Below are 22,099 nucleotides of genomic sequence, written 5' to 3' on the forward strand. Positions count from 1 at the left end.
GAGTGAGAGACAAAGAGAGAATAGAAATACACACATAAGCTATGGTGAAACCATCTCACATGAGTAGGGATGGCGTCTACAAGTAAAAGGAAAAATAATAGGCAGAAGAAATACAGGAAGAGATAATTACTGAGCATTTCCCAAAATACGTAAAAGAAAACATGATCCCACTGATCCTAGAAGCTCATTGAACTTAAAGCAACAAAATGCAAAGCAATTCAGCAAGATAGATACATACCTAGGCATATTACAATCAAGTTCCTTAAAAAATTAAAAAAATATATATCTGAAAGGAAACAAAGACAAGAGGAACAAGAGAAGTTGCATCCAAAGGAGCAAAAAAAAACTAGACTTACAGATGACTTTTGAAAGGAAATTATGGAAGCCAGAAGACAATAGATATTTAAAGAGTCCCCAGGGAAATCTACCAGTCTAGAATTTATTACCAGCAAACTTGCACTATTATAATTATTACAGAATGCTCTTCAGGCTATGTAATATAACTTTAGGAAGGACTAAAGAGCATCTGAAAAGGTATATATAATAAATATAAACATATAGGATAATGTTGCCTATGTAAAACAAAACCAAATAGCTATAATTTGAAGTGTTTGTAATATATGTATCTGTAAAATACGTTACAAAAATTACATAAAATGTAGGACAGAGTTAATAAACTGTTGTAAGATTTTTTCCCCCAAAGTTTAGATAATACCCATCCTATTTATTTAAGGTAAAGTATAAGTCAAAAATGCACATAATATTTTTGGGGTAGCTATGAAAAGAATGTTCAAAATCCATAACCTAAGACTATACTTTCAGGGATCATTTCTATAGTTTGTTACTAGAGAAGTTTCTCTGAATGTGTAGGGTACCCAAATAGTTAATAAAAAATACAAAATCAATCAAAAAAATTAAGCCAAGAAACACAAAGAAAAATAAAAGATTAGAAAGAAACTGAACAAACTGAAAATAAATATCCAGACAGTTGACTTAAATCCAAATATGTAAGTAATGAGACTAAATGTAAATGGATTAAATGTTCCGCTTAAATTGCAGAGATTTCATGCTGGGTGAAAATATAAGATTAAATTATATGTATGCTCTTTGCCAGAGGTGCACTCAATATAAAGGCCAAGAATATATAATCACAGTGTCTATAAACATGAAAAGGACAATAAACAATTTTGTCAATCTATTTGAAATTATCATTTCTTGGAATTGATGCATTCCTGGAAAAATACATGATATCAGAACTGACAGAAGAATAAACTTTATATCTGTCAACAGTATTGAGTCGAAAAGTAAAAAGCTTCTCATTAACAAACTTCAGATTCAAAGAGCTTCACTGGTGAATTCTTTCAGATATTTAAGGAAGTGATAAGAATGACCTTACCCTAACCCTTTTAGAAAACTGAGAAAATAAAAATAATTCTAAACTCACTTTATGAAACTGGCATAATCCTGAGATAGAAATTTGGCGACAACATTATGGACAAAGAAAATTACAGACCGATGTCTTTTAGAAACCTAGAAACAAACAGCCTGAGTACAATCCTAATGAACAGAAACATTATTAGGTCTGATGTGTGATGCCTCCAAAACAGGATTATTGGAGGAGTGTACACAGACTTCCAACCCTGGAAGTTAACCCATGTGACTCACCGCGGTAACAGAAGAGAAGAGGGAAACCACCGGATCATTGATTACTTCACTGAAAACAAATGGCTAATGGAATTCCATATCTGCTCATAAGAAAAAACCATCAGCAAAGTAGAAATAGAATGAGTCTTAATATAATAATAATTAACAATTTGAAAGGAAGCTATAGGCAACACTGCACTTAATCATGAAATATTGAACACTTCCTCCCTGAGGTTGAAAAGAGCCTGAGAATGTCTGTTCATACCACATCTGTTCAACAGTCTGTTAGAATTCCAAACAAATAAGGCAAGAAAAAGAAATGGAAGTCACAAAAATTGAAAAGATTACTTGCTGTTGTTGTGATTTTATTTATAGAAAAGCCAAGAGAACCTACAAACCAGTAAAATTAATATGAATTTAATAAGGTCACTGATTTCAAAGTCAATATAAAAATCAATAGTGTTTCATGTACAAACAATGAACAATCAGAAAACAAATTTTTAATAACATGCAGGTATCAGCAAACTTTTTCTTTTGTGGGCCAGACAGGAAATAATCTAGAGGCTTTGCAGGCAACATGCAATCACTTTTGTATATCATTTCTTTCTCTCTTGTTTATTTACTTAATGATCTTTTAAAAACACAAGAACTATTCTTAGCTCAGAGTCCACACAAAAACAGACGAATGGCTCAGTCTGGCCCATGGACCTCCGTTTGCTGGCCCCTGACCACAGCAAGAGAATATGAGATAAAGAGGAGTAAATCTGAGGGAAGCTATACATGACTTCACCCTTCAACTAGAAAACATAGCTGAGAGAAAGTAAAGAAAGCACGAATAATGAAAAATAGACCATAATTCAACAGGGATTGTCTTTTTAAGTAATTGTTCTATGAGAATGTCATTTCTGGGTAAAAGAAAGTGAAGAACCTTTTAAAAAAATATTTTATTTCATTTATTTGTCAGAGAGAGAGAGAGAGAGAAAGAGAGAGAGAGAGAAGCAGGGGGAGGAGCAGAGGGAGAAGCAGGCTCCCCACTGAGCAGGGAGACTGATGTGGGACTCGATCCCAGGACCCTGGGATCACGACATGAGCTGAAGGCAGATGCTTAACCGACTGAGCCGCCCAGGCGTCCCAAAAGTGAACAACTCCTGTTCAAGGTGAAGAGAATGAAAAAAATAAGCCCGAAACTGGGAAGAGATATTGGCGTTAACCAGGACATACAAGAGAGCCTCCAAATCAAGAAGAAAGAATAAACATCCAAAAAAAGGTTAAATAATCTTTCACTAAAACTTATACCAAAATGCCAATAAGGAAGTATATACTCTACATCACTAATCGTCAGGGACATGCAAATTAAATGCATCATTGGATACCATCACATACCCACTATAAGGGAAGACTGAGAAAGATGGGCCAATGCAGAGACGATGGAAATTCTTCTCTGTTGGTTTTGGTGTGTGAGTTTGTACAACCATTTTTAGATCTGTTTGGCGGTACTTGCAGTAGCTAAATATACTTCTACAGTATGACCCAACAACTCCATCCCTAAGTTTTAGTCCAAGAGAAATTGGCTTATTTGTGCTTGAAGAAAGAAAGGAAGAAAAACAAAAACAAAAAAACCACGTTCATAGAAGATGTATTTATAAGGACCCAAAAGATAAACCAGGAAAATGGATAAAGCTGTGGAGTCATAGCATATAACACGATACAACAATAAAAATGAGTCAAACGACGATTTGTCCAACTCCATGCGTGACCCCCTCAAACCTTATGCCCAACAAGAAAAGCCAGACACTGGAAGTGCCTGCCATGTGGTCCTACGTACAGGGAGTTGGATAAGAGGCGACTTAATCTCCTGAGGTAAGAGTCGGATCGAGGCTACTTTGGGGCAGAGCAGGAGCGAGTGGTCCCGAGCGCGCGCTGTTATCCATCTGGGCTGTGGCCACAGGGTGTGGGCGACGCCGCCAACTCCACAGCTGGTTCAGGGCAGGCTTCCAGTCAGCGCCCTTCACACCGACGCTGTGGGTGTCACTCTTCAAATGAAAACATGGACGAAAAGGAACATGAAAGCAAAGGAGGTGCTATTTTACAAAGTTTGGCCAGAGAGGCCAGACAGTTGCTGGGGAGGAAAACAGAAGTTTATTTGATTTCGCTGTTGCTTTCAAGACAAAGCACGGCTGTGTTTCTCAGCTGAGGTGCTGCGAAGGTTGGAGACAAGGAAGCACCCCCCAGGTGCTGACGCTCACGTGGGGACGGCCAGGGGAGTGGAATGCGGAGCCTATCCAGCATCCGGGGAGAGGAGGAGGAGAGGGAGGCAGAAGATACACACGGAGATAAGGAGCGGGGAGTTGAAAGAATCCACTCCTGACAGCTGAGTTCTCTCCCTTCAGGTCATGGTGGGATCGGACGGGGCCAGGGAGGCCCCTGAAGACCGCGGTGCGACCCTTACTGCGTAAACTTCTCCGGCAAGCCGGGGCAAAGAGAGCACACTTCACGGACTCGATCGGTGCTCAGAGACGTCACAGGGATGCGGGGGTTACAGACACTGCAGTGGGATCGGATGGAGTTGGTCCAAAGGGAGGGATCTCAGCATGAACCCTCGAGGGTGACCGTCACATCGTGGACTTAGGGCAGAGCCCGGCTAGACTGGGTCGGTATGAGGGAGTGTTTCAGGAAGGAGAACTGCCCAGCTGACCAGGAGGGAGATAATAAACACCTGTTTTTAAGCTAATAAAGTTTTGAATCATTTGTTGTACAACGATTAATGTGCACACTTTATAAAAGATAAGAATGCTCTGATTCTCAGAACACTGGAAAACAATCTCTGTAATAACACTGCTTCTTTAGTAGATAAGTTTTGGAAGACGATATCTATTGGACTTGGGACTGAAATGGATACGGATATTGGACGCCAGGGACACCCGGGTGGCTCCGTTGTTAGCGGCTGACTCTTGATTTCGGCTCAGGTCATGATCTCAGGGGCATGAGGTGAAGCCCTGCGTTGGGCTCCATGTTCAACAGTGGGTCTGCTTGGGAAGCAACTGAGAATCAACAGATTTAGAAGAATCTTCTTCCCTCTCCATTTCTGCCGAAAATCAGGGCATACATTCCCTAGTGCAGCAGTCTTCCTCTACCACACCCGGAAGGAGAGAGCGGTGCCTTCCCCTGGGGACGGAGGGTCAGCATGGAGAAGAGACTCCAGAAACACATCTCCCTCCCCCCACCAAGATTTTATTTATTTATTTGACACAGAGAGAGAGAGAGAGAGCGAGAGAGCGAGCACATAAGCAGGGGGAGCAGCAGGCAGAGGGAGGGGGAGAAGCAGGCTCCCCACTGAACAGGGAGCCCGATGCGGGGCTCAATTCCAGGACCCTGGGATCATGACCTGAGCCGAAGGCAGAGGCTTCACCGACTGAGCCCCCCAGACACCTGCAGAAACGCATCTTACTAAAATAACCCAACCTGCCATTCGTTTCCCATATACTTGTTGGTCTCGTGCCCAGAGTTTACCGTCTCTTGAAGCCCATACTCCTTCCTCTGTTAAAATCGCGTACACGCCTGAACCTAACGACCTCTTCCACTTCCTCAAATTTCACTTTCCTGCAAACTTCTACGCAGGTAAAATACTAATACTAAATTGGTATTGCATTTTCCTAGTAATCCGTCTTTTGTCAATTAAATTCACTGGCCCTCGTCGTAGAACCTAAGAGGTAGAGGAAAATAAAATATTCTACCCTGACAGTGACATGGATCTCTTTTCTTTCTTCCTGTTCGTTTCAGGATGATTTGACTTTTCATAATAAGCCTGAGTTACTTTTACTGTCTGAAAGAAAGAGAAACTCTGCTAACCCAGCAAATACGCAGTATGACATCATGTTGCCGTTGCTGAATCGTACCTGATTCTCCTGCTGATCCCCAGTTCTCGGTTCCTCTTTGCATAGATTCCGATTGCACAGAAGGACCACAGAGAGACGCGGGGGGAAAGGCGGTAGGTTTCCTCAAAGACAATCAGACCCACTACAGGAAACAGAAGTCCACAGACCCACGGGCGAGCAGGAGCGGGCTTTTTGACGAAGCGGCCTAATTCTCATTAAAATATGCAGCGTGGCAGACCAGCTTTGAAGATTTTTCTCTCTTTAAATTTGTTTCAGTACCAGACAGAAAATAAGATAAAATGCCTTCATTGCTTCTGAGCATTGATGTCTACGCGGTGTTTCAAATCTAAAGTTTTCTTTTTAACTTTAGAGTGAAAAATCAAAAAATCAGTAAATGGGTTTGGAGGCAGCAGGAAGTGTGTAAGAATCACAGAACGTCTTGCTGGAGTCTATATTATTTCATTATCTGAATCAGTGGGTAATGATTTCTAATATATCAAAGCTGATAATTATTTTTTAGGGATATGAGCCATGGAAGGGAAGTAGGAGTTTGTGGACGGTGTCAGTAATAGAGCCGGGGTTTCTACAGAAAAGTGGAGGAATTTGCCCAAAGAGCAATTATGTACATAAAATGCGCCTGGGGCTAGAATAATGTGACTGTCACCCACTGACAGAAATGGCCCCGGGCTCAGGCCTGTAAGTATTCATAGAGGGAGGCAGACCCAGTGGGGGCAAAAAAAAAAAAAACAACAAAACAACTACCTTGTTTTTCACTTATTTCCCTCCTGATTACAGATTGTTGGCAGGTGGGTCTTTTCTGCATCTACACTTATTCGCCCAAGAGGTTGTTTCGGAGGGAAGGGGCCCATGACAGCCGGCCTCCCGCACCCGCGGGCCCTGGCGAGCCCCACCTTCGGTGCCGTTCTAGGCAGGCTCCTCCCATACGAAAAACAAAGCCCGGAACACCCGGTCCTCTGGTCCTCTGTCACGCATCATATTTGGAAGACGGCCTCCGCGGGAGAAACCTTTGGACTGTACGAGGCATCACGTTTTAGAAAATTAATACGGCACCATCGTCCTTTAATTTTAACAAGCAAAGACATTATTTTTACTACCAACCCCCTTTTTTTCTTTTTTTTTTTTTTTAAGAAAGTATATTGTACCTGCAAAACCTGTGGGAAGGAGATGATTCCGGGCAGTACTTAGTGGTCTGAAAAATTCATGGAGATGCTATGATCGCTAATTTTCTCACGGTTTTCCTGACCCGGCGGAGACGCTGCGGCCGGCGCAGTGCTCTAAGGCCCGGCCGTGGCTGGCCCTTCCCTTCGCCGCCCCGCTCCCCGCGCTGCTGTCCTGACCCCCGCCCTCCCCGGGGCCTCCCCTTCCCGCCTGGCCCGCCTCCCAGACCTGGCCTCACCCCTGCCACTCTGCCCTGTCCCCTGAGCTCTCGGCGGCCTGGGTGACCCGGCCTGCGAGTGACAGCACAGAGAATGGGACATCCGCCCGTGTCCGTCTCATATGCTCTGCGCCCTGGAGTGCTCTTTGCCCTCCCTGCCCCCAAAGAAGTAGGTGCTTGTGTTGGCCCATTTTACAGAGGAGGAAGCGGGGGCCACGGGGGATTCGGGAAGCAGCAGGGCTCATAGCACCCTACTGTGGATGGTCAGCGAGGCAAGGACTGTCTGTCCTCCCGAGGTGGGGCCGATGGGGAAAGGGCGTCACCACAGCTGAGGCTGGGAGACACGGGCGGCTCTTCCCAAGTCCACGGGTGCAGGTCGGGGCCCACGTTCGGCGGCGGCGTTTCCAGGTTGTTCACAGTGTTGGCAGAGGGCGGCTGGGTCTGGACAAAGGAAGGAAGCCCCAGCCCACCAGCTTCCTCCCTTACGGCTGTCACCACCACCACCCACGGGGTCGCTGTGTCCAGAGAGAGACGTGGTTACTCCAGGAAAGCTCGCACATGAAGACCAACAGGAAGAAGGTGAGAGAGGAAAGCATCGGTTAGGGAGTCTTTGCCACGAAATTGTCGTTTCTTGATTTCTGAGTGCAGGTAGCAGAGCGAGCTGATCCTCTCCCCGTCTCCCTGCAGGTCCCCCGAGCCAGCCAGCAATGGGTGCGACACTCAGGTGTCTGGGAGACTGGGCTTCTGCGCCGTTGGTACGTGGCGTGGGTCGGGCTGTGCACACAGACCCTGATGGCTGTTACCGCAATAGCTTTGGAGAAGGTCCCTCGTCCTGCGGAAAGGTGGACGTCAGGTCAGCCGCTGCTGGCCCAGAGTAAGGCAGCTCCAGGCTGTCTTGTACCTGCGTGATCCTGGGTTGTCACAGTGTACGCCGTGCGTGTGTGTGCACATGTGTGCACGAGTGTGTGCGTGTGGGCTTGTATATAAGTGTATGTGCGTGGTTCGTGTGCATGCAAGGCCGTGTGTACACGATGTGTAAGTAAGTGTGTGCGTGTTGTGTATGTGGTGGTTGCATGTAAGTGTAGTGTGTGTCGTATGTGTGTTGTGTCAGCGTGAGTGTGAGTGTGAGTGTTGTGTGTATGAGTGTCCTCTGTAGGTCGTGGGCAGATGTGAGTGTGTGTGTGTTGGGTGTTTGTTGTACGTGTGTATGAGTGTGTGTGCATAAGTGTGTTTCTCCCTTCTTGTTCTCGGTCTCTCATCATGGCAGGAACACTGCCGAGGGGAACCGCGGGACGGCCCCAGGGGAAGACTTGAAACCAGGCGTAACGAGACAATGGAGTCCAAGCACGCTTACGGTTAGCTCAGCTAAAGAAAATGAATATTATTTTTAGGGAAGAAAACCATGGTTTCATGGTTAGGAACATGGACTCTGGAATGAGACTCGCTGGCCTTGAACGCAGCCCAGGGCCTTCAGGCTCTGCCCCGGGACCGGAGGTGGGGGAGGGGGACTTCCTGTTCCCCTGGCCTCAGTCTCCCCTTCTGGAGGAGGCTGCGCTGGGAGCCCATTGATGATATTCAGAGGAAGCATGGGTCAGGCGGTGAGGATGCAGTCCGCGTGGAGGGAAGCCCTGGAGGCAGGGGCCTGCAGGGGACACGGGAGAGGCGGATGGGCCTCCCCGGAGATAGGATGTAAGCGGTGGCCGCGGAGCTCCTCGGCGTGGGGCGCTGTGTCCCGGGCAGCCTGTGGGTCACTGGGCGCCTGTCCTGCAGCCACACTCCGTGAGGAGTGAGATTCCTTCTTCCCTGTTCCCCTCACCCCGGTTCCCCGAGCAGCTGCTGTTCTTGGTGGACGGTCAGCACTGAAGCACGACCCTGTCACCCGCTTTACGGGAATCTTGTTTCTCAGTCTTTACTGTCTTTCTTTATAAGAAAATGTAACAATGTATCTGTGCAATTGATTATATATTATACCACACGTATTTTATGTAATAATGTAACTTAATAATTTAATAAGTTAAATAAATTCTATTTAATAAAATGCATATTTTATTGTATTGTTATTAATTGCATATGATTATTAATCTGTGTTTATTTATTTTAGAGAATCTTGGAGGTGTTGTTCGTGTCCTTCCAAACCCTTGGACGGTGACAAAGACATGCGTCCCGAAGAATCATTTTATCCTGCCCAGAAGCCGAAGGACCCTGGGGGTGGGGGGGGGCAGAGGCCGCTGAGGCTGTGTGTTGGACGATGGGACCCAACGTCCCAGTGAGGTGCGCGCGGGGCTGGGCCGCGGGCGGGAATGACGTCAGCAGAGCTGGAAAGTGTCCAGTGAGGACCTTCTTCTTGTGGGGAAAGTTCTGTGCAGACGTCCAAACCCCATGAGCCAGGCCCTGAGCATCACACCGCATGGAAAGGGGACCCTCTAGGGCCGCGGGAAGGGAGCGAGGGCGGAGGCTGGCCGTGTGCAGGACTGTCCGGGGCAGGTGCTCCTACCCACGCCCGTCCCGAGGAGCTGCACCCCCACAGCCCAGGGCATGTCGGGCTCCAGGAGGCCATTCTGCCTTGTTCCGTCGCGGCCCTGGGTTCAGTGTGTAGGACGTCCCCAGCCTGTGTGAAATCTGTAGGAATGGCTGGCGGTGACCCCATGAACTCAAGCACATCAGAATGGAAATATTCCAACAAGAGTGGAGACCTAGTAGGCACAGCCCGCAGCGATCAGAGAACACGAGATTAGAACGTCCTTCCAGGTCTCAGCTTCCAGAATCTTCTTTTTTTCCATTTTGTTCCTGAATCCAAACATAGGACATTTTCCCTCTACCCTTCTTCTGTCCCCAGATGAGCTGTGAGGCCACAAGGATAAGAGGCGGACACGTAAATGCGGGTGGCACGTTGTGACACGTACACCTGCTGGCCTGGGTCTGGGAGCAGCGACGGCGCAGCCACGGCGACGTCCAGTGAAGCCGTGACTCGGGAGTCACGCAGGCGGGCTGCGGTCTGCGCTCACCGGAGCAGACCGCAAGGGCAGGGCCACAACCAGGGAGGTGGGCTTTAGGGAGGAGCAGGCTCACCCGGTGTCCTCCTTGGGAACCGAAGCACCTTGAGCTGAGCCTCAGACCCCGGCCTTGAAGGAACATGTCACCCTGGCTTTTTAGGCGGCAAAATAAAGATGTGTTCCCTCCCCAGGCCCGCGCACCTCACAACGGGAGCAGGAGCCCGTGGCCGGGGAGGTTTCTGAGAGGGGCGTTTAGAACATCTGTTGTGGCGTTACATTTCTTGTGGCAAATAGGTCCTTTTCGAGAGGGGATTAGATCTGTCTTGTGGACGCCTGGGAGGCTCAGCTGCTTGAACGTCTGCCTTCAGCTCGGGTCACGATCTCAGGGTCCTGGGATCCAGCCCAGCATCAGGCTCTCTGCTCAGTGGGGGCCCTGCTTCTCCCTCTGTCCTGTTCCTGTTCTCTCGCTCTCTCCCGCTCTCTCATGGACGTGGTCTCCTGCAAATAGACAACATCTTAAACAAAGAAAAAAAAAAAAGTTCTGTCTTGTTGATAATTGGGAATGCATTCACCTGCTGGGGCTGCCACGGCAAACTCCCATAGGGTCCCATGGCTGGAAGTCCAAGAGCCACGTGGGCAGGGGTGGTGTGTCCTGAGGTCTCTCTCTCCTGGGCATGTAGACAAGCCCCTTCTCCCGCATCCTTACGTGGGTGTCCTGTGCGTGTCTGCGTCCGGACGTCTTCTTCTTACAAGGACTCCAGTCCTCTGCAGTTGGTGCCGACCCATGGGACCTCTTTCTATTTGTTTTTTAAAATATTTTATTTATTTATTTGAGAGAGAGAGTGACAGAGAGCATGAGAGGGGAGAAGGTCAGAGGGAGAAGCAGATTTCCCGCGGAGCTGGGAGCCTGATGTGGGACTCGATCCTGGGACTCCGGGATCATGACCTGAGCCGAAGGCAGTCGCTTAACCAACTGAGCCACCCAGGCACCCCCCCATGGGATCTCCTTTTAATTTCACTACCTATTTAAGGATTTTATGTTCAAATGCAACCACATTACAAGGGGCTGGGTCTCGGGATGTCAATGTGGGGGAGTCAGTGCAGCCTGCACCAGAGCCGATGAGCTCGCGGGAGCATGAGTTCACGTCTCCTTGAGGTGCGGGGGCAGGGGCACGTGTCTGCACCTAGGGGACGCTAAGAATGTTAGCATGAGTTTATCCAAGGGATGGTACTGGACCAGCAACTGATGTGATTTTCTTGCCTCTTTATTTTATTGTATTTTTGTCATGCTGCAGTCATAATAGCTTCATCTCCTCAACGTGTTCTTGTCTGTCCTCCTTTTGTGTTTTTTCCACATTAAACCGTAAGAGCAAAAGTTCGATAAAACATTTCCAATATTTACCGAAGATAGAGACCTGGCTGGTTCGTTTCCGATTCTTGGAACCCTCTCGTCTCTGGTCCCTTTACCTCGTTAAGCAAATATTTTCCTGGGCTGTAATCAAGTGAAGCATCCGTACACAGATTTTTCTCTCCGCGGCTGCGTTAACTGCTCTTTCCAGCGCCGTCGTAAGCGCGGGGGCACTAACTCATAAAATTAATTCCCTTTCCGTGGGATTGTCAGAAATGAGGATTGTTCTGACCCCTATTTGAACTCATGAGCTGGAATGAAGTTGTTCACTGAGCTGGAGAAGACAAAGCGGGGTTCCAAGAGATTAATCAGCTCCGTCAGCCCTCGGAAGAGGCCTGGAAACGGCCCGTCACACTGACCCTGAACAGCTCTGGCCCCATGCGCAAATGAAAGCCATCACTCCTGGCCAGGAAGATACTAAATTATAGGCTTTTAAATTTAATTTTCAGTTTACTTGTGTTTTCGATTAGTGTGCCATGTCTCATAAAGACGGTAGTACCTTCCAGTAGTAAGCAGCTCCGCCGGCCGGCCCGGCCACCCCGGGCACGGAAAGGCCCGCCCCAACCTCGATCTGCTGCCCAACTACGCAGGAGGGGGTATCTTCCCCCCTGACACCATAAGCTGCGATAGCAAATTATTTCCTTCATATCAAAGTCAATAACTGCCCTGGAAATCAGCAGTGTCGTGCGCCTGGGGCCACAGGATTTCCCGACAGGCTCCTAAAACTATCTCCTCTTGCTGGGAGGCCTGGGACGGCCATCGACTCTCCACTCACCATTGAGTCGTAGGGGTGTCCGCGGGCTGGGAACACTTAGAGGCCGGATGACAGATCATCCCGGGAAGTGCCGTCCTCATCCGCCGGACCTCGTAGGACGTCTGTCGTGTGCACACAGGATGGAGAGTCTCTTCTGTTCTCCGCGGCGAACCTTAGAACGGTTGCTTCTGGGAGAGCTCTGGGGGCCGGTGACAGACGTCTCGGTCGCTTCTGGGATTATTTTGGGTGTGGGTTCACGTTTAACCAGCACTGACCAGCCGCTGTCCTGGAGAGAAGCCCCCGAGAGGGCCGGAGTGGACCACGCCAGGAGACCCCGACACGCATGAGCGCACCCAAGGGGTCTCTGGGCCTGTGGCCTCTCTCCCGCCAGCACGGCCATCCTCTGCTGCGGCTGCTGACACTGTCCTCCCTCGCGCGCTTTGAGCAGAAGCCACCTGGACCCTGGTGGACGGCCTCCCGCACGGGGTCCCCAGCCAACACACGGTGTGCTGACATGGGCTCCCGCCAGCTCTGGCTCACGCCCCCCTCAGCTCACCACCGAGATGGAGAGTAGACAGGTGAAAGAGGGAGGAAGAAAGTCTGTTTAGAACGACGTGAGCTGGTGCCTGCGCCCCGTCTGTAAGGACTGACCTGGATCTCAAGGGTCTCGCCTCCCTTCCCGTGCTTGCTTTAAATAGTAAGTTCTTAGAAAGGTGAGCCAAAGTGAGCATGAAGGAAGACGGGCTTCATGCTCCCAGCCGCCATTCAGCTTCCTGCGGTCCTGACGGAGGGGTCTGTGCACGGAGAGAATGTTCACACCAGCATCAGCGGCCTGTGCTAGGACGAGCCAGGTGTCACAGAGCACATCTGGGTGTACAGCCTGGAGGACCGCCCCGACCCCATGGCGTGCGCTCCGTCGTGAGTGCAGGTGTGACAGGACTGCAGCGGCCCCGGAGCCCGAGTTGCTGGCCTGCAGTGGCCGCATCCTCGGGCAGGTCCTCCACAGAAGGCTCATACACGGAGGTCCAGCTTGGGAGCAGGGACAGACCTGTCAGCCCGAGACAACTGATGACCTTCCCACGGAGAATTCTTCCTCCATGAGTGTTCTTGGGCCTGAGAGAAGGGTTTGTCCAACAGAAGGGTGGGAACACCATGGACAGTTTTCTACCTCAGACAGATGTCATGGACTGAATTGCGTCCCACCCCCCGAAATTCCCACTTTGGAGCCCAGATCCCTGGCACATTGGAATGGGTCCTGTGGAGGTCGGGTGTTTAGGGAGATCATGAGGAAGGAGCGCAGTCAGGTGGGCACTAGTCCAGGGGGAGGAGGGGATCGGGACACAGGCACACGGGGTGACCAGGTGAGGACACAGAGCAGGCAGAGCCCACACCCCGCGGAGAGCAGTGCCAGGAGAAACCCAGCCCGTGGACACTTTGGTGTCAGACTTACAGGCTCCGGAATGAAGAGAGCGTCAGTGTCCCCAGTCTGGCGGCTGGTCCCGGCTGCTCAGGCCGACCTCTGCTACAGACCACACTGCTCGTGCCCATCTGTGTCCCCAGCCTCCTGCAGTCCCGACGACGACGAGCTGGCTTATGGGTCTCCGTGTGGTCGTCGGAGAGTCTGGGCCCCGGCACGGAGCCAGAGAGTGGGAGTCCCGCCCCTAGTAATGAGGGCGAGAAAACCCAATGTCCCTTGGCACGTGGACCACAGGGATGCACTCGACACCAGAATCAATAACGAGGAACATTAATCAGCTAGAATGCGGGCTCGTGCACATGCGTAGCTGGTGACTTCGGTGGTTTACCTCACACCCTCCTTCTTCCAGCTGCCCAGGCTTCCCTTCTCTCTGTCTTACCTCCACGTCCAGGCTGAAGCCCGTGGCTCTCTGCTCTTTCCAGTCAGGCACACGTCCACGGTCGTGTTTGTCGGTTTTGACAAAAGAAATACAAGTGCCTTTGTTTTTTGGGGAGTTGCAACCCGGATAGGTTACTAGCACGGAGCAGCTGTGCCGCAGAGCAGGACAGGCCTCCCGGGGTTGAAGCAGGGGGCTCCCGGCTCGAGGTCGGGGAGCGAGGCCTCTCCCTGGGCTCTCTCCTCAGCTTGGTGCCGTGAAGCTGCAGATCCAGCGTGACGTCTTGTGACTTCAGGGCTGGGGGTCGCCTCTCTGCTTGGAACCAAACCAGACGGTGCGTGTCCCCGTGCGAAGCCGTGCTGACCCTCTGGGCAGCCTGCCCGGCCGCGGGAGCAGGTGCTGTTCTCTGCTTCCCTCACCTTCCGCGGGCTTCGGCCCCGCTCGCCGGCCGGCGGTCTTCGGAGGGAAGCCCTCACAGTCGGATGCGACGGGGGCCCCGTCTGCTGACGAGTCGGTTCTGCGGATTCAGGGGCAACTGTAAGGCTGAGCTGGAGCTCAGAGTTTCCGAGGACACCAGCGTCCTGAGGGCCTTCCTCGCGGGGAGACGCGCGCCAGCCACGCCCTGGGCCATCAGTGACGGGAGCGGCTGTTTCCTCTCGGTTCAGCTCAGGCTTTCCCCGGCTCCACGGCGAGCAGGAACGGGCCGCATGAAATCAGCACGTGAGGCGATTTCTTCGTGCTTGCGGCGCGTCTTCCTCCCACGCTGCCGATCCCTTTCTCACATTTCGCTTTTCCATTCACTTGTGCGAGAACCTGCTGGGAGCAGCTTGGCCTTGCGGTGGCGTAGAACAAAATGCTTTAGAAATACCGAATGTAATGGCACAGCATGCAGCGTTCTGGTCCAGCTCCAGTCGGACTCAGAGCTGCGAGGCACGACGGGAATCGATCAGCCGCACGGGGGACACTCCTGGGAGAGTTTCTAAGGGACGCGGCGCCGCGTTCGCCGTCTGAACGGGCCTTCTGCGTGGGCCGCCATCCTGAGGCCTCTTGGCCGCGGGCTGTGCAGGAGGAGGCAGGCCTGGGGCCCTGTCTCGAAGAGGGTCGGCGCTGTCTCCGGGAGAGAGAGGCCCAGCCCCCGCCCGTGAGGGCACGCGCGGGGCTGTGCTGGCGGGGCCGGGGTCTGCTTCCTCTCCGGGACCCCCACAAACGCTCTGCTCTTCTTTCTCTCATTTCCTCTAAGATCCTAGGAACGAGACAAATTTAAAAGCAGAGCCACCACAGACAGCTTTCCTTCCTCCGCGGCGCAGGTGGGAAAGTCCCCTCAGACGACCGTCCTGGAGGCCACCCGCTGGCCTGTAGCTGGACCCTTGGCCCTGCCGCGTTCTGAGTGACCTTCTCCAGCAGACATGAGGCTGGGAGATCACCGGGTGAGTTCTTGCCGGAAACATCGGTGCTATCGGAGGTAGCCCGCTGCCCTGTCCCTCAGAAGACAGTGTCCTCAGGAGGGGCCCGGCGGGCTGGGCTGGCTTCCTGCGCTCAGAGCACCCCATGACTCGGTCAATGGTTTGCTGTTGCCATCTTGAAGCGCTAACCCTTCTGCCTTTCACGGGGCCCTCTCGCTTCTGAGCGTGGGGAGCGGGTTCCCTCGAGAAAGTACGTAAAAGCAAAGCAGGGCCTCGATCGGTCCCCGGGAGCACACAGGTCCTTCCCGGCCCGTGTGCCCAGAGCCGGGCATCGCAGGCAGCGGACCAAGTGCCGCAGGAAGCCCAGTGGGTTTGACATTGGGGAGGGGTCCGTGGAGGAGGTGGTGTGGCTCTGGGCTCTGAGGGGGACGGCCGAGGGATTTGCCGGTGACCACGGCGGCCAGGGGCGTGAGCCAGCCTGGGTAGCACAGCAACCAGCACAGACTCGGGCCTTGAACAGTGGACACCCGCTTCGCACGGATCTGGAGGCCGGAAGTCCAAGATTAGGGCCGCGTCGTCAGGTCTGAGGCTTAGCCCCTCACATAGCCCTCTTTGGGGTGTGCGCAGGGAGAGACATCTTCAGGCTTCCCCTCTTCATCTGAGGACCTTAATCCCATCCTGGGTGTGCGGAATTCACCCTTCTGACCTCTCCTGTGCCTAGTCACCTCCCAGACGCCCACCTCCAACACCGGCCATTGGGGGCCACGGCTTCAGCCTATGAATGTGGGGGAACACGGGGATTCAGTCCACAGAAGCAGCCCTTCTCAAACAAAAGATCATGGCCCGCCCTACCCAAACCAGGATAGGGTTGGCCTCCAGGACACGGTGCCCCATTCCCCTGGCCTGGAACCAGGCCAGGCCGAGAGGGTGGCCCAGGGGACGGGCAGAGGCTGGTCGTGAAATCAGGACCTCACCCTGCAGTAGTAGGGTGCGTTGGGTGTGGTGGTGGAGACGAGGGACGTGATCTCCTCTGTCTCAGTTCTCAAGGCAAACTATGAATGTGTTTACCTGTTGATAATGTGTATTGGGTATGGATATCTACTGAGCTTGATAAAAGGTTCAGTGGTCCGAAAGGCATAAAACACAGGCATGCCTCTAAATTTGGTAGCTTTAAATTAAGCATTTTATTTTATAATGGATGACAACGGCTCTTGAAGGAATTAGCTTTTGGCTGAACTGCCATCTTGAGTCACACCCAAGCAGGGGGCTCAGGGAGGGTCCTATGGCTTCTCTGTCCAGCCGGTGACAACCCCCAGCTCCGGGTTTTCAGATCACATAACATGCAACCATTCAGCACATGATGCTGGGGACAGCCTCCCGCATCGGTACCCCCGGTAACACCCAGGGACAACTTCTGGGGTGGACCCTTTGCCAGAGCCAGGAGGTTGCTGTAAGGTAGTGTCTAAGGGAGACAGGTTTAGGATAGAGTAAGCAATTACAGTGTGAGCTCCGAAGCAGAGGCAGACACAGACACAGGCCAGTGTTGTCCACAGAAGACAGGTGTGACCAAGGAGCTCCAGATGCCCACGGGAGGGAGGCAGCCCAGCTTGTGTAGACAAAACATATCAAAAGGACACGGCAACTTCTTTCCTTTTCTTCCAAAATTCGAAGAGTTGATTGTGTCATCGTACATTTTCCTCGACTCTTCTTACTTGCTGCAGAAATCTCCCAGGGTCGGTGTTTATTGGACTGTTATCAGACTGGTAGGTCTGTAGGGAAGCCCCCTGAGTTTGAACGGCAGACACCGTTCCTCCGAATTGGGCAGGTGCGTGACGTCTGTCTACATGTGGGCCGCTCGGCTCCTGCACTCTGGACATTAAGACAGACGGTCTGATCCTCTGGGAAGCAGAGAACACATCCTAACTACACGTATGTGTCTTGGGGCCCTGGGGGACACATGGAGGTAGAAGTGCTTGAGTAAGTGTATTTGTTGCCACAGAACGTGCTACCTCAGAGCTCGGGGCGCGGGACAACCGCTGCACAAGCGTCTCAGAGCCTTGGGTCAGGAACTGGGAAGGGCAGAGGGCAGCTTGCGTTACTCTGTGCTGTCCAGGGCCTTGAGGGGGCAGCCGAGTGCTAGGCTGGAAGGCCCTTGGCACACTCGTCGGGGCGCCCCAAGACCCGCTCCTCCGGCCCCTGCACCCCGAGAGCAGGCGGGCGCAGGCCCTGCAGGGACGGGAAACAAGGCTGTGGTGTCTGTAGGGAAAACGTGCAATTTTATCAACAATGATGAGAAGTCGGTTTCCCGTTCATTACCGTTAGGCACCGATTCTAAGCAGCAGCAGTGACCGGACGGTCATCCCCGGGGAGATCTAAATGACTTAGCAGTTGCTGCTGAAAGTTCACAAACACAGGTGTCAGCTTCGGACGGTTCTGCTGGAGTCACAGCTTCCTGACTCCGCCTCCCAAACAGTGCCACCTGCCGCCCCCCGGCCGAGCCCGTCTTCCCCGCACCCTCTAGGAGCCCCAGATGCCCTCCGGGTCTGCAGGGCGTCAGTTCTCGAAGCCTCGGTGCCGCGGTTCCCCGAGTCTCCTTTCTTACCACGGCTGACACTCACACACACCCGCCCGCTTTCCCTGGATGACCCACCCCTGCCTCCTCCACGTCCCCCGTCCCGACAGAAGGGCGTGTTATACGCGTGAGGCTGGATCCCACGCGGGGACCTCTTACCATTCAGTAAATCGGTTTGTGTTGTATTTCAAAACTGGAAGTCTAAGCCTAAAAGAAGATGCATTTCCTGGGGTGCCGGGCTGGCTCGGCTGGTGCAGTGTGCAAACTCTTGATCTCAGGGTCCTGAGTCTGAGTCCCACGTTGGGCATAGAGATTTCTTAATTTTTTTTTTTTAAAGTATGTGTTTGCTTAATCATGTGTGGCTTGTCAAGTCCTTAGGAAGAATATTGTTGGAAAGGCTCAACTTATTTACAAGGTGTTTATGGGTGATCGGCTACTGTTTGGAGGCCTTTTCTTGTCATCAGACAAAAGAGGACCCGTGCCCCCCGCAGCTTTGTGGGGCACCTCCCTCCGGTGGGCTGCCTGCGTGTCCCCACTCCTGGCTCCCTCCAGCCTTCCTGCCGTAGCCCGCTGAGAGGCAAGAGGTTTCCTGCTCCCAGAGCAGCACAGCACTTCACCTTGTCTCGTGCGTTATTCATGAGAAAAAACACGTTGGAGAGAGAAGAAATGCAGCGCTGTTTGTTCTGGGCTACACTGCTTTTATCCCATAAATCATTCATCTCTTTTGTCCTCGTCCTGCCAAGTACTTACCTTTCCAGGTGTGCTGGCTACGGTCGCACACTTCTCTCCTGAAACGCCTTCCACGTGGCCTCGCACGCGCACTGCCAAAGCCTTCGGTGCCCAAGCGAGTTAGGAGTCGTTTGCCCACGACCCTGTGGTGTCAGAGCCTCCACTGTGCACGCGGCTCGTGGCAGTTCCCAGTCCCACGCCAAGTCCAAGTTCTGCGATCTAAAGTGAACGTTCCCTCTGGGATGCCGAGGAGGACGTCGGCTGTATGCCCGATGGGGAGAGAGGAAACCGTGGTCAGCAGACCTGAGGCCTGGAGCTGGTGGAACTTATAAGAAACGAACAGCCGCGTCGCTGCGAAGGCAAGTTTTTTGTTCTGCCTCGACTTAAGCTCAGCACAGATTGTGAGCCAGATGGGAATCGGACGGAGGCGCGGGTCAGAAAGCACCCCAGACACCAGCGCCCGCGATCCCCGACGGATCCGAGGGCCCCTTTGTCGAGAAAGCTTTTCCTGGAAACCACGAAAGTGGTGGATCTCCCACGGTTTCTGAAGCTCACGGTGCCAGCGGGAGTCCACAAGTGACTGTCGGCCTTGTAGCCCGATCTGAACGGCGGGGAGAAATCCTAACAAAACGGCAAACGGGTCTTTGCAAGTGAGCAGCTCGTGCTTTTAAGGGTCACTGGTTCTAAGCGGTGTTTGGAAACCCGTTCTGAACTTAAGACAGGTCAGGATAAACACATCACAACAGATTTTTATTTTCTCCTTTAGTTCGGGTAAAGATATTTTAGAATAGACCTAAACTCATGACAGGTTTGTATACTCAGGGCCTGTTGGTGGGAGGCCAGTAAAGATCTTCCTCTAGGCATGGCAAGGAAGCAAGATTTTTTTTTAAATTAATTTTCCTTTCTTATCTGTGTTTCAGAATAGGTTGGATTATTAGTTAAAAAGGACATCTTTTCAATGATTGAGATTGTGGATTATAGTTTGATTGTGTAAAAGTATGGGATGATTGAAACTAGAATACCCAAATGCTAGGCATTGGGGGCTCTTCTCAATGACTGAATGCATTCAAAATAATTTAATTTTCAGACCATTTTGAAAATGTAAGGTGTATCAAGATAAAAATAAGTTTGTGCATGTGAAAACTTCACGAACTTGCTGTAGAAAATTTAAATAGGCAGCCAGCTGTTGGCATGCTGGTGAGGAAACCAGTCCTGCACTTTGCCCTCTAAGAAAGAAAAAGGACAAACTCAACATTAACCGCTTTTCCTGCTGGTGGTGGCATTCTGGACCAGTACCTGGAGCAGGGAGCCCAGGGCCATCAGTAGGTACTGGGAGTCCCTGGGTCCCGGGCACAGTGGTAAGCAGGGAGTGAGTCCAAAGCCCTACACCATGCAGCTCTGGGGAGTGACCCACCCCAGCCCAGGGAGAGGCCCCTTTCTTGGTGGTGGAGATCTCAGGCCCTTGGGTCTTCTCTCCTTGGACTTGGTGGAGGAGGCCGTAGGGAAGCCCTTCTCTGCTGCTGTGTGTACTCACGTGTGGGAACGAAGGACCTCTGACTGTTAGAACCCAGGCCTCAGCCACAAAGGGTACAGTCCCGGGCAAGGGGACCTTCACGACCCCAGTCTCTGGGGAGCAGAACTTTCTGCTGGCCGGCCTCCGGCTGGAGCTGTAGAAGGTGCTGCGGGCTTCTGGGGAAGGAATGTCTGGGACCCCAGGCCCCGAAGCTCTGCCCGCCTATCCTGTGGTTGCCAGGACCGCCCCTGCACAGGTGGTCCTGGGAGCAGTGGGACCACATCCGCGGAAGAGTTTCCACGGCTCCAGTGCCCGCCAGTTCACCTGGTGATGGACCCGATGGCAAGATGAGGCTGCAGAGACTCGGGACACAATTCCGACGCACGGCTGGTCTCTCAGTGGACGACAAGAAGTCAGCATGCAAGTGATTTACCCAGGTCCACGGGGCGCCAACGTCCGAGAGATACACGAGGGAAAGTGAATTTTCCCAACACTGTCACTTTATTTTATTGACCAGTTTTCTGAAGGTGATTTGGGCCCTTAATTCCCCCGTCTAGAGCCCCATTATTACTAGAAGCTACAACATTTGTCCTCCCACTTATTTTTAAAATTTAATGGAGTCTGGAGTGAAAAAGGACCTCAAACTCTCTCCCACGTCATGTTTCCCCGAGTGGAATTCATGCGACTCTAGGCCCCCGTGATGGTTCACTGAAGTGTCCCGCTTGTCTCACGTACGTGACGCAGGCACGTAATTATGAGGAGTGTTTTCATGTTTTTCACATGCATGCACAAGTGCGACATCTACAAGCCGTATGTGCAGATCAGTTTCTATAGATAGACTTATAGACACATGCATGCTTTATTTTTATAGACTTCTTATTCTTTTAAGGTTTTATTTATTTATTTATTTTCATTTTTCTAGGGCTTGTTTATTTTAAATGTAATTAACATATAATGTGTTATTGGTTTCAGAGGTAGAGGTCAGTGATTCATCAGTCTTATGTAACGACCCGTGCTCATCCCGTCATGTGCCCTCCTTAGTGTCCATCTCCCAGTTACCCCATCTCCCCACCAACCTCCCCTCCAGAAACCCTGTTTATTTCCTATGACTAAGCGTCTCTTATGGTTTGTCTCCCTCTCTCTGATTTCTTCTTGTTTTATTTTTTCCTCTCTTTCCTTATCATCCTCTATTTTGTTTCTTAAATTCCACATATGAGTGAGATCATGGGATGACTCTCTTTCTCTGATTGACTCATTTCACTTAGCATAATACCATCCACGTCATTGCAAATGCCACGATTTCATTTATGATGGCTGCATAGTATTCCATTGTGTTTATATACCACATCTTCTTTATCCATTCATCAGTCGATGCACATCTGGGCTCTTTCCATAGTTTGGCTATTGGGGACATTGCTGCTATGAACATTGGGGTACAGTTGTCCCTTCAGATCACTTCATTTGTATCTTTGGGGTAAATACCCAGTAGTGTGATTGCTGGGTCATAGGGTAGCTCTACTTTCAAATTTTGAGGAACCTCCATGCTGTTTTCCAGAGTGGTTGCACCAGCTTGCATTCCCACCAACAGTGTAGGAGGGCTCCCCTTTCTCCGCATCCTCACCAGCATCTGTCATTTCCTGACTTGTTAATGTTAGCCATTCTGACTGGTGTGATGTGGTAACTCATTGTGGTTTTATTTGTATTTCCTTGATACTGAGTGATGTTGAACATATATATATATTTTTTTTAATGTGTGTATTGGCCATTTGTGTGCTTCCTTTGGAGAAATGTCTGTTCATGATTTTTGCCCATTTCTTGATTGGATTATTTGTTTATTTTAGAAAGAGAGAGCATAAGCCATAAGCAGGAGGTGGAGGGGCAGAGGGAGAAGGAACAGCAGACTCCATGCTGAGCTCCAAGCCCATGCGGAGCTCAGTCTCACGACCCTGAGATCATAAC

The 22,099-nt window shown here is 51.1% G+C and overlaps 1 pseudogene; it reads left to right on the forward strand.

The window, feature by feature from the left end:
- Positions 1-806: 806 nt before the first annotated feature.
- Positions 807-882, forward strand: LOC116870322 (annotated as a pseudogene).
- Positions 883-22,099: the final 21,217 nt, after the last annotated feature.

The sequence above is a fragment of the Lontra canadensis genome, unplaced genomic scaffold, assembly GCF_010015895.1.
Source record: "Lontra canadensis isolate GAN:19392208 unplaced genomic scaffold, GSC_riverotter_1.0 scaffold22, whole genome shotgun sequence".
Lineage (NCBI taxonomy): Eukaryota > Metazoa > Chordata > Mammalia > Carnivora > Mustelidae > Lontra > Lontra canadensis.